Below are 12,636 nucleotides of genomic sequence, written 5' to 3'. Positions count from 1 at the left end.
GGCTTACATGAATTAACTTCAGTACTTGCAGCAGTGACTGGCGCCTAGTAAGTGTTCTTAAATGTATGAGTTGCTAGTTTGAATATTTATTGCTAGGCTGGGCGTGGCGGCTCACACCTGTAATCCCAGCACTTTGGGAGGCCGAGGCAGGCAGATCGCTTGAACTTAGGAGGAGGTCAAGACCAGCCTGAGCAACATGGTGAAACCTCGTTTCTACTAAAAATACAAAACAATTAGCCAGGCATGGTGGTGGGCGCCTGTGGTCCCAGCTACTTGGTAGGCTGAGGCGGGAGGATCTCTTGAGCCTGGGAGGTGGAGGCTGCAGTGAGCCAAGATCACATCACTGCACTCCAGCCTTGGCAACAGAGCGAGACTCTGTCTCAAAAAAAAAAAAAAAAAGTATGACTGTGGTTCATTTCTAGCATTAGTGCCTAAAGATGAACTCCACCATGAGTGACCATCTGCTCCCTCGAATGCCAGTCTCTGCTGGGTGAACCCAGACCTGTCTCACCTGCAATCTCTGTCTCAGAGGATAGCAATTGGTATCCAGCACTGTAACCTTTTCGACCCACCTTCACAAGCATGATTTCTTCCCACTCACCACATTCAGATGGGGTGGGTGTAGGAGCTGGCCCATTTTACACAAGGGAAAACTGAGGTTGCAAAAAGTGAGTCTCCTACAGCATCTGCCTGTCTGTCCTGGCCTATCTCAGACCAGCTGGGTGACTCAACTGGGCAATGACATAAACTCTCAGAACCTCAGTTTTTTTTTACTGTAGAATTGGGATAATAATGACATTCATTTCAGAGAGTTGTGGTTAGGATTAAAAGCAGGTAAAACATTTAGCACAATTCCTGGCATAAACAACCAATACACATTAGCTATTTCAAGCCCAGATCTGACATTTAGTTCTGGGAGAGTGTTGACGTGGGGAGGCGATGTGAGACAATACCAGAACCTTCCATCCTCCTCTCTCCTTTTGCAGGAGGAAGAGAAGGGGAAGAGTCTTTCCTGGGACCTGGAACTAATTGATTATCCTGGTTCTGGCTTGTGGTCTTCTGTGGCCGTGGGGTCACCATCAATCAGGCACAGTAGTGCTGAGCTGAGTGAGGGAAACCTTGCAAGTAATCGGAACTAAACAGCTCATTAACCTCTGTGCACTGGCTTCAGGGCAAGTGCCTGGTAACCAGAAACACAGGCACAGATGAGGTGCCTTCCCAGCTGCCTGGGTGGCAGGGAGAAGGCCTCTGAAACCCTTCTAGTCCCGGACTCCTCTTCACATTTGCCCAGAATGCGACTCTCCAGAGCCCACCCACATCTCCCATCTCCCATCATTCAGTTCCCAGGAACAGTGCTAAGCACATTACATTTGTCATCTCTTTTAACCCTCACCATGGTCCCATGCAGCAAATGCTGTATTGTTCTTGTTATGCAGATGAAGCTCCTGAGGCTCAGAGAGGTTAAGTGACTTGCTCAACATCACACAGCAGGAAGTGTGGAGCCAAGATTCATACCCAGACCATTTGAATCTGGGGCCCATGCTCTGAACTGCAATTCATTTTTGTTTGTTTGTTTTGTTTTGTCTGAGACAGGGCCTCACCCTGTTGCCCAGGCTGGAGTGCCGTGGTACCATCTCAGCTCACTGCAGCCTCAATCTCCTGAGCTCAGACGATCCTCCCACCTTAGCCTCCCAGGAAGCTGGGACTACAGGTGCGTGCCACCATGCCCAGCTAATTTTTTTTATTTTTTGTAGAGACAAGGTCTCTCTGTGTTACACAGGCTAGTCTCAACCTCCAGGGCTCAAGTGATCCTCCTGCCTCAGCCTCCCAAAGTGCTGGAATTACAGGCTTGAGCCACCTCTCCTGGCCTGAACTGCAATTCTTGATGACTTCCAGGGAAGACAAGAGGCAATGAAAAGCCATTGCAATGAATCAATGCTTCTCAACCAGGGACAATGTTGCCACCCGGGGAACTTGGCAATGTCTAACTGAGGGATGCTAATGGCATCTAATGGCTAAAGGCCCAGGATGCTGTTCAAATCCCCTAATGCATAGGACAGTCCCCCACAACAAGAACGATCCAGCCCAAAATGTCAGTGGTGCTGGGGTTGAGAAATCCTGCAAGTACAGGGCATGGTGGGGCACACTGGCTTGGGTTACAGCGGGGAGCAATTGGACAGTGTTCACGGAATAAGAAAGGCCTTGGTTGGAGAGCAAGTCATCTGCTTTCACTCTACAGATGCAGCAAGAGAAGTGATGTGAATTGCTAAGGGACAGAGTGAAATCCAAGCCAGCATTCTTAAACACCTTCTGTGCAGTGGGCATAGGGCCAGGGATGCCCCCAGCTCACGCATTTAATGATCATTCATTCAGTCATTGCCCAGCTTAGTCAAGACCCTTGGAGTTGAAAACAGTCATCCCCATTCTGTAGTTACAGAAGCCAAGGCTCAGAGACATGTGCTGTGTGCTGAAAGCCACACAGCTAGAAAGGGCCAGAGCTGGGATTTGAACCTGGGTCTCCTGACACTTGCACGGTCACACTTTCAGAAAAGCAAACCAAAGACACTAACCTCAGGGAGTCTGCCGCCACCTCTGAGCAGGAGCATCTCGTATGCATAGTCAGGACACCCCCGATATGAGTTTGTGTCGTGGCCAAAACACCACTTAGCCGCTGTGTGACCTTGCGTAAGTCGTTTCATCTCTTGGAGCCTTGGCTTGCTCATCTGTAAAATGGAAATCATGAAAGTGTCTATTTCAAAAAATTGTGAATCCTTATTGACTTGATGTAAAAAAACTTTCAATGTTTAGCACAGAGTAAGACTTCAGTGCATGTTTTAGTTCAGGGCATTCTGGGAAACAGGATTGGCACTTGGATGCAGGACTTTTGTTGAGGGCCCCGAATGCCAGGCTAAAATTTGGGGCTTGGGCTCATAGGCAGTGGTGGTCCAGAGATGGCCCATCAGTTGATGTGGTCAGCCATACAAACCCCACATGCGTGGTGCAAGCAGTGCTTCCCCCCATCCTGAAATGAGCTCTGGGGGAATGTCCATGTCCGCCCTTGAGCATTTCATACACCTTCCAAGAGGCTCCAGGGACTTCAGGTAGGGTCATGTCCAGGGTGAGGCTGGTATGGCCCGTGCAGGTGACTGGAGCTCCAAGTAAGGGTGGGGTTGGCCAAAGCAGGGACTCTCACTCCTGGCTGGGACCCTCTTCTCATAGGCCTACAGGTTCCAGAGGTGGCCCCACCCTCAAGTCCCTGCCTTACCTTCCAGGAGCTCACACATGCACACACACATGTGTGCACAGGGATACACTATCGTCCACATGCACACCCACATCCACACTTGCCCAACTTTAGGACATGTAAATTCCTACTGCTCACCCCACACACTCTCACATGCCAATCCCTCCCCACTACCTCTGGCCACCACTGCCCTCTGGTTGGGGCTGGGTCCCTGCAGGCCTCACCTGACATTAACATTAGTTTCCAAAACATGCCCAACAATACCTGTTTGTCTAAGCAGTCTGCAATGGTTGCTCCTGGGGGTGAGTTGCAGGTTCCACGGCTGCAGTCAGGTAGCTGGGAGTGCCCAGGATCCAGCTCTAAATGTGAGGCCCTGCCCTTCCCAAGGCTCCAAATTATAGTAGTGTTGGACAATTGGGTCATTGTTTTTCCTGCACCATTTATAACTCCTGGAGCTCCCCTGGGGGTTTATGAACATGGAAAATGTCATCTCAGTGGCTAACAAGCCAAACAAGGAAACACACATCCTTAAGCTCCAAGATTAGTGGCTTCAGCCAGGACTTGGAGTTTTCCTGAAATGTGTTCATGGGAGGTTAGTGATTATGGTCAAAAAGCAAAAGGGGCCGGGCACAGTGGCTCACGCCTATAATCCCAGGACTGTGGGAGGCCAAGGCTGGCAGATCACCTGAGGTCAGGAATTTGAGACCAGCCTGGCCAACATGGTGAAACCCCCTCTTTACTAAAAAATGCCAACAATTAGCTGGGCATAGTGGTGGGTGCCTGTAATCCCAGCTATTCAGGAGGCTGACACAGGAGAATTGCTTGAACCAGGGAGGCGGAGGTTGCGGTGAGCCGAGATGGCGCCATTGCACTCCAGCCTGGGCAACAAGAGTAAAACTCCATCTCAAAAAAAAAAAAAAAAAAAAGAGAAAGAAGAAGAAAGAAGAAAAAGGGCACTAAATGCAACTAAGTTAAGTTGGCTCTTTGCAGCAGGACTTGTCAGACTCTTCTTTTTTTGAGACAGAGTCTTCGTATTAGTTCATTTTCATCTGCTGATAAAGACATACCTGAAACTGCAAACAAAAAGAGGTTTAATTGGACTTACAGTTCTACATGGTTGGGGAGGCCTCAGAATCGTGGCAGGAGGCAGAAGGCACTTCTTACATGGCGGCAGCAGAGAAAAATAAGAGAGAAGCAAAAACGGAAAGCCCTGATAAACCCATCAGATCTTGTGAGACTTATCATTATCATGAGAACAGCACAGGAAAGGCTGGGCACCATGATTCAGCTACCTCCCCCGGTCCCTCCCACAACACGTGGGAATTCTGGGAGATAACAGTTCAAGTTGAGATTTGGGTGGGGACACAGCCAAACCATATCAGTCTTGCTCTGTTGACCAAGCTGGAGTGCAGTGGTGTGATCTCAGCTCACCACAACTTTGCCTCCTGGGTTCAAGAGATCATCCTGCCTCAGCCTCCCAAGAAGCTGAATTACAGACACATGCCACCCACCACACCCTGCTAATGTTTGTGTTTGTAGTAGAGATGGGGTTTCACCATGTTGGCCTGGCTGGTCTCCAACTCCTGGCCTCAAGTAATCCTTCCACCTCAGCCTCCCAAAATGCTGGGATTACAGGCGTGAGCCACCGTGCCCAGCCTGCCAGTCTTTAATATGCCCGTGAACATTATAACTCCCTCAGGAGAAGTTGGAGCAGGTAGGTTTCTCAACTTACTTGGCTTCAGAACCCTTTTTTCACTGTATCTTGGTGGATTCATGCTCTGTGGAACGCTTCGAGAAACACTGCTCTCAGACATGGGAAAAATTCCAAGTATATTCTGAGACCTTTTACAAACCAGGCAGCCTAATAGTCCATGTTTCCTGGACCATTAGATGAAAGAAAAAAAAAAAAAAAAAAAAGAAAGAAACTTTAGAGATACTGATAACATTATCTCAGCTTTTTATTTTGCCAAGTAAAGACATTTTAAAAACCAAAGCAAAACAAAAACAAGATATTTCCAACTTAGTATCAACATTGTTTTATTAAAAAAAGGCTATCTATCACCCCAAGATTAGGAGGGCCTTGATTTGAAGAATAAAAATGTAAATGCTGTTATATTTTCTCATTTCTCCAAAAGCCAGTGGGGTGGAAACACCAGTTGATAGACAAGTGTTTGGGGGCCACTTGGATCATTACACATTCTATGCATGTAATAAAATATCACATGTACACTGTAAATATGTGCAAATACTATGTATCAACTTTAAAATGTTTTTCAGAGTCCCTGGATTCTGGACTTAGATACCAGGGGTTTGAACCGCAGCTCTTAGTCTCACTGACTTGGGACACTTAGTGGTTGCCATATATGTGTGCCCTTCCCCCACCTCTGTGGGCTTTTGCTTCTAACAGCCGCTCCTGTAATTCTCACAGGATCACTTTTGTTTGTTTGTTTTGAGACGAAGTCTCACTTTGCCACCCACACCGGAGTGCAGTGGTGCAATCTTGGCTCACTACAACATCCACCTCCTGAATTCAAGCGATTCTTCTGCTTCAGTCTCCTGAGTAGCTGGGATTACAAACACACGCTACCACGCCCAGCTAATTTTTGTATTTTTAGTAGAGACAGAGTTTCACCATATTGGCCAGGCTGCTCTTGAACTACGGACCTCAAGTGACTCACCCAACCCAACCTCTCAAAGTGCTAGAATTACAGGCACGAGCCATGAGCCCGGCCACCAAGTGCTTTTTAAACATAAATTCCATTGCATTCCATTGCAGTCGAACAGCAGTAATTGCTACAATTTATTGAACACTTTGCTGAGGGCTCACTGAGTCCTCCCAAAGGCCCCACGAGGTAAGCACTGTTGTTACGCATGCCCATTTGAGAGGTGAAGAAACTGAGGTTTAGAGAGAACCGACTTGCTCTAAGTCACACAGCAGGTAATACAGCAGGCAGAGCTGGGACTTGAACTGGGGTCTGAACACCAGACTGCGCTCCTAAATCATTGCTTTTAAGATGTGTTAGACAGACTCAGAGCTGCATTTCATTTAGGGCTAATTATTTCCCACTACTCAGGCAAGACCCTTCTGAAGAATCTGACCAATGCTCTGTGAATTATGAGGCTTTCCGGTGTGGCTCGTAGCAACAGGCACTCTTCCCAGGACTGCGTGAGAGGCTGTTGCCTCTAATCCCCTCAGATGGTGTCCCCAGCCTTGGGTGATCTCCTCCCAGTCACCATCAGTGGTCAGCTGAGCCCTCAAGGGGACCTCCACAAACAATCATTGAGGACCTACCTGCCAGGGGGATGAGGCAGCAGGTGCTGAACGCCTTCTCTGTGCCAGGGACTTTATGCTTAATCCTCCGATAACTCTCTGAAGCTGTGCTGTCCAATGCAACGGCCACGAACCACAGGCAGCTACTTCCACTTCAATTAATTACAATTAAACAAAATTTGAAAATCAGTTCCTCTGTCACAGCAGCCATATTTCAAATGTTTAATAGCCACGTGTGGCTAGTGGCTACCACCTTGGTTTCCATGTGTCCATTACCGCAGAAAGTTCTAGGGAATAGCAATCCATCCCCAATTCACAGATGAGGAAACTGAGGCTCTGGCTCAGGCACCTGTGTGATAAAGCCAGGATAGGGCCCTGGCCTCTGATTCCAACCGCTCTGATTCCAAACTGCCTCTCCTACAGAGGCCCACTGTGGAGCTCAGCTCCAGGGACAGAAAGACAGATAAACACAAAGGAACCCAGCGGAAAGTGACAGTAGAGTGTGGCAACCCTCAGGATCTGTGGGCTCAGGGACACCTTGCCCATTTTGCTGAGAATATCCTGCCTCCTGTCTTCATTCCCTCAGTCAACACAACGTTCCATATCTGCATTCCCCAAACGGGAGCCACTGACCACACATGGCTACCGAACTCTTGAGATGTGGCTGCTCTGAATGGAGCTGCAAGTGCAAAACACACACCAGATTTCAATGAGGTGCCAAAAAAGACTAAACTATCTCATTAATAAATTTTAATTAGTTACACGCCGACATGATAGCTCTCAATGATACTGGATTAAAGTGTATTAATTATTATAATTAATGCTGCCTGTTTCTTTTCACCTTTTGAATGCAGCTACTAGAAAACTTACAATTATATCTGCAGCTTGCAGTATTTTTCTAGTGGTCGCGGCTTCTCTGAAGGCCCCAATCCCTGTGCTCTGCAAGAGGCCACAGAGTAAAACCAGAAGAGAAATCTGCAAAAGTCCAGGAAAGAGACACCCTGCTCTAGGCTTGGTCGGTGCAGCTGCGCATGGGCTCAGCATGGGAAGTGCTGGAAGCTGCGCATCAGAGGGCTAGGTGCACCGACTGGGACCCATCAGCAAGTGGCTGATCTTTTCTGTTTCCTCCTCTGTAAAATGGAAATAGTAATTATCCCTGCTTCCTGGAGTTATTTTAGAGATTAAGTAAATTAATGAATGCAAAGTGCCTGTCGCATGTTGGTGCTTAATAGATGACTAGGATTTCCAACCAGGGACAATGTTATTACTCCTTCAGGGCCGCGGGCAATGTCTAAAGACATTTTGGGATGTCATAAGTGGAGGCAGAAGGGAGGTTATTACTAGCATCTAGTGGGTAGAGACCAGGGATGCTGCTAAAATCCTACAGTGCACAGGACGGCCCCTTGCCACAGTTATCCAGCCAAATGTTAATACGGCCAAGGTACAGAAACCTAAGGTAATGCCTGTCATTGTGATCAATATGATTGACACCTGTGGAATTACCTCGTTAAAAGCCCAGTCGTCCTAAGGCAATGCCTGTCATTGTGATTAATATGATTGACACCTGTGGAATTACCTCGCTAAAAGCCCAGTCGTGAGTGAGACCCCACCTCTGAAAAAGATGAAGAAATGTGGCATATGCCTATAGTCCCAGCTACTCAGGAGGCTGAGGTGGGAGGATCACCCAGGAGTGTGAGGCTGCAGTGAGCCATGACCACACTACTGCACTCCTGCCTAGGTGACAAAGCAAGACCCTGTCTGATATGGTTTGGCTGTGTCCCCACCCAAATATCATCTTGAATTGTAGCTTCCATAACTCCCACATGTGGGAGGGACCCGATGGGGGGTCATTGATTCATGGGGACAGGTCTCTCCCATGCTGTTTCCCTGATAGTGAATAAGTCTCATGAGAGCCGATGGTTTTATAAATGGTAGTTCCCCTACACAAGCTCTCTCTTGCCTGCTGCCATGTCAGACATGACTTCATTCCTCCTTCACCTTCTACCACGATTGTGAGGCTTCCCCAGCCATGTGGAACTGTAAGTCCATTAAACCTCTTTCCTTTCTAAATCACCCAGTCTCGGGTATGTCCTTATGAGCAGTGTGAGAACAGACTAATACCCCATCTCTAAAAAATAAAATGAAAGTCCAATCATGAGATGGTAGACTTCACGAAGGCAGAAATTTTTATCTGTCTTGATCACTACTATATCCCCAGTGCCTAGAAGAGTGCCTGGCACATAGTAGGTGTTCAGGATATATTTGTTGAGTGAAGAGACAAATGAATAAAATGGCAGGGCTACTTGTTGTCAAAGTCTCATGTGGTCAAAGCCAGAAAGAACATTCTGATCTGTACATATATGAATATAAGAAATATTTGCCAACTACTATGTGATGTGCTCTGTGCCAGACACTCGAGTTATGATGGTGTAAATGAGACCTAGAAGGTAGAGCTCAGTCTTACGGATACATCTGACAAATGAACAGGCCATTCTGGATTCCGCTTTATAGCTTCCTGCTGGAGTTATTTGATTGATGAGGAGCCCATTCACTCACAAGGCAGCATACTCTGTGATTCTTGTAAGAATATTCTTGGCCAGGCGTGGTGGCTCATGCCTACATTCCCAGTACTTTGGGAGGCTAAGGCAGGTGGATCACTTGAGGTCAGGAGTTTGAGACCAGTCTGGCCAACGTGGCAAAACCCCATCTCTGGGAAAAATACAAAAAAATTAGCCAGGCATGGTGGTGCGTGCCTGTAGTCCCAGCTACTCGGGAGGTTGAGACTGGAGAATTGCTTGAACCTGGGAGACAGAGGTTGCAGTGAGCAGAGATCATGCCACTGCACTCCAGCCTGGGCAACAGAGCGAGACTCTGTCTTAAAAACAAATTCTCTTTACTAGAGACAGCCACCGTCACCAGGGGCCGGGGTGCAGTCACCTGAGCTTAGGGCCGGTCCCTTGTCATCCCAAAGCCCCATTCTGTCCCCCAGGCACCCGCCCTATGGTTCAGGAGAGCCCCATGGCTAACAGCCCAGCCAGCTGCTTGCTCCCTTCTCATCTCTGCTTGACAGGCCAGGCTGGCTGAGTCACAGGCTCAATTTCTCCCAACCCACATGGGTTCTGGGTCTATGCCAGGGGGATGAGCTGCCTGCCAGAGTGCCCGCAAGTCAGACCAAAAAGAGCCCATGAGCTTCACTGAGGATCAGACCTAAGAACATTCTGGAATCCCATGCTCCAGCTTGGAGCTCCCAGAGGGCCAGATGGCAGCAGACAGGTATGTAATTCTACCAGTGAGAAAACCAGGGCATCCAGTGTGTTGGGGAGAACCTGCATTGCCTGAGAATAGTAATATAATAACTATTATTGCTATATGTTGTCATGGTTAATTATTGCTATTTATTGTCATAGTTAATTATTAGAGTGGACAGCCTTGTCTGTATTGGTCACTGCTATATCTCCAATGCCTAGAAGAGTACCTGGCACCTAGTAGGCGCTCAGTGAGTTCTTTTGTGGAATAAATGCATGAACAACAACAATAATAGCTACTTCCATTTGTCGAGCACGTAACACAAGGAATTACATATTTTTTTGGTGGGGTTTTTACATTTGTCTGTCTCCACCACAAGGGCATGAATGACTGACTTTGGTTTTTTGGTTTTTTTTTGAGACGGAGTTTCACTCTTGTCGCCCAGGCTGGAGTGCAATGGCAAGTTCTTGGCTCACTGCAACCTCCGCCTCTCGGGTTCAAGCGATTCTCCTGCCTCAGCCTCCTGAGTAGCTGGGATTACAGGTGCCCACCACCATGTCCCGCTAATTTTTTTTTGTATTTTTAGTAGAGACAGGGTTTCACCACCTTGGCCAGGCTGGTGTCGAGCTCCTGACCTCAGGTGATCTGCCCGCCTCAGCCTCCCAAAGTGTGTGAGCCACCGCACCTGGTCAACTGACTTTGTTTTTACGAGAATATTGTTCCTGTAAAAATTATATCACCAGCACAGTCACCCGTGTCTAGTAGGTGCTCAATAAATGTTGTTGAACAAAGAGGCAGGTGCTGAGTATTATCTCATTATTTTCATGCAGCCCAGGCATGGCGGGAGTGCCCGGGAGCACATTTTTAGAAAGGAGAAATTGAGACTAGAGAGTGAAATGACTTCTGAAGGTCACGCGCTTTGTGAGACTCAGATCAGAGCCGGGATCTGAACCCTGTGCCCTTGTGGAACCTGTATGCTCCTCCCTGCTGGGTCCCGCTCCTGGCAGTAAAGAGAAAGAACAGGGTTGGGGGTCTTTGGGAAGGGCTCCAGGGCAGAGTGGTGGTACTTTGGTACTCCCTCATCCTGCCCTGTGAACACAAGTCACAAAGCCTTTTCCATGTGATGTCCCATTTGGGGTTCACAGCAGCTGCAGCAAAGCCCAGAGAGGTGGAGTAACTTGCTCAAGGTCACACAGCAAGTTGGGCACAGGTCTTCTGACTGTAAGTCCAGTGCTGTTTCTCCTAAACCCCAAACTGTGGCTCATAAGCAGGAACACATGTGGGTCAGAGAAGACGGCTTGTATTTCAGCTGTGGACTTTACTTTCCTGGGCAACCTGGCCCAACACACCTAGTGGCAAATCCACGTTCCGTACTTTGCTGTGTGACTTTGAAAACTGACTTCTCCTCTCTAAGCCTCAATTTCCTCATCTCAAAAATGGGGATGATATCATCTACTTTGCAGGTGGCCATGCAAATCCCTGACTCAGTATCAGACACAGCTGGATGTGTGTTCTGGCTCTTCTGCTGTGTGACCTTGGAGAAGAAGCTTAGCTTCTCTGAGCCTCCGTTTCCTCATTTTGCAAAGTGGGTTAATAAATGCCCACCTTTTGGGGGCACATGAGATTTCAGAGGGGACAGTGTGGGCACCATGCCTGGCCTGGTGCACAGTAAGTGTTCAATAAAAGATAGTTCATGGGATCCTTTGTGACTGCCGTGGGTGGCCTCACTCAGTATCTGGCGGGCACAGCCTGATCCCCGCAGACACAGTGAGCTCGATCCTGGCTGCCCCCAGCCAGCTGGGGGGAAACCTGAGCCACCCTCCTCCTGGGCAGACACTGCCACTGCCGCTGCCACCTCTAAATGAAAGAAAGGTCAGAGCCTAGGGAAGCCAGGGCCGTGCCATGGAGGCAGCCGGCAGGAGTGGAAGGGAGGGGTGGCCAGCGACTGCCTGACTGCCCTTGTCTCTCCCGGGGAAGCCTGAACTGGCCTGGTCTGGGTGCAACCCCCCTGCCCAAGGCTTGGCCTCCCAACCCGGCAGAGCCGCCTCCCAGCCTGCCTCTGGGGAGGGGCCACCTGGTGTCAATTAAACCCCAGTTGTTCGGCCTGCACCACGCCAGGCGGCTGATTAGTGCCGCTGGCCTCTCCAGATGGGGAGCACTGTCTGAGAGGGGGTGACTGCCACCATGCCAGGGTGAGGCCTTGCCGGAGCTGGTGAGTACCCAGGCGGGGGCTCGGCTCCCCAGGCAGGGGGACCTGGTGTGCCGGAGCTGGGCGTCGTGGGCTGGGGGCTCACTGTAGGGCTCATTTTCCTGCAGCGTTACAGGGCCTCGCAGCATCCCTGACCCCCGTCACCTCAGCCTTACAGGAAGGGTACCCAAGGGGACCACAGGCCAGTCCCACGTCCTTCCCCTCCGGTCACGCCGCCGCAGGGGCTCCCCCCAGACAGTGTCAGGAGACCTGATGGGTGAAGGAGGGATCAGTCGGCACAGATGAGGCTTTAGGATTTCGACTCTGCTCTCATCACCCTCAACAGAGCTGGTTCTCCCTGCCGGCCTGTCTGGGACTCTAAGGCTGGGTCCCTCCAACCTGCCAGCCCCAGAGCTCATGCTGTGGGTGGCACCATTGCTCGGCTGGTATGAGACCCCTGTGGGAAGCAGGCATGGAGAGGCTGCTGTACTGGAGGCCAGTGCTGAGGGGAAGACCACGCGCTTCAGAGGGCCACATGTCCTGGAGCATGACTGAAGGCCAAGGAGGGCCCTGGCCAGGATCCACAGATGCTTTTAGGGATAGCAGTACAGCCTGCACGCCAGGCCACTCTGCAGGATCTGAGCCACCTCCTGGTTCCTAGTGGAGAGTTGATCCCAGCAGGGACAG

General features: G+C 49.5%; 2 protein-coding genes across 2 annotated transcripts in view; one reads left to right on the top strand and one right to left on the bottom strand.

The window, feature by feature from the left end:
• SUDS3 (SDS3 homolog, SIN3A corepressor complex component) overlaps positions 1-12,636 on the bottom strand; it is a 1,028,644-nt gene that overhangs the window by 984,647 nt on the left and 31,361 nt on the right. The gene's annotated exons all lie outside the window — the stretch shown is intronic.
• Positions 11,869-12,636, top strand: part of NOS1 (nitric oxide synthase 1) — a 232,423-nt gene continuing 231,655 nt past the window's right edge. Inside the window, exon 1 of the mRNA XM_050747840.1 lies at positions 11,869-11,973. The gene's annotated coding sequence lies outside the window, so the exon portion shown is untranslated. The remainder of the gene's footprint in view (positions 11,974-12,636) is intronic.

Source organism: Macaca thibetana, chromosome 11 (genome assembly GCF_024542745.1).
Source record: "Macaca thibetana thibetana isolate TM-01 chromosome 11, ASM2454274v1, whole genome shotgun sequence".
Lineage (NCBI taxonomy): Eukaryota > Metazoa > Chordata > Mammalia > Primates > Cercopithecidae > Macaca > Macaca thibetana.
This window is presented reverse-complemented; position numbering and strand designations above follow the sequence as displayed.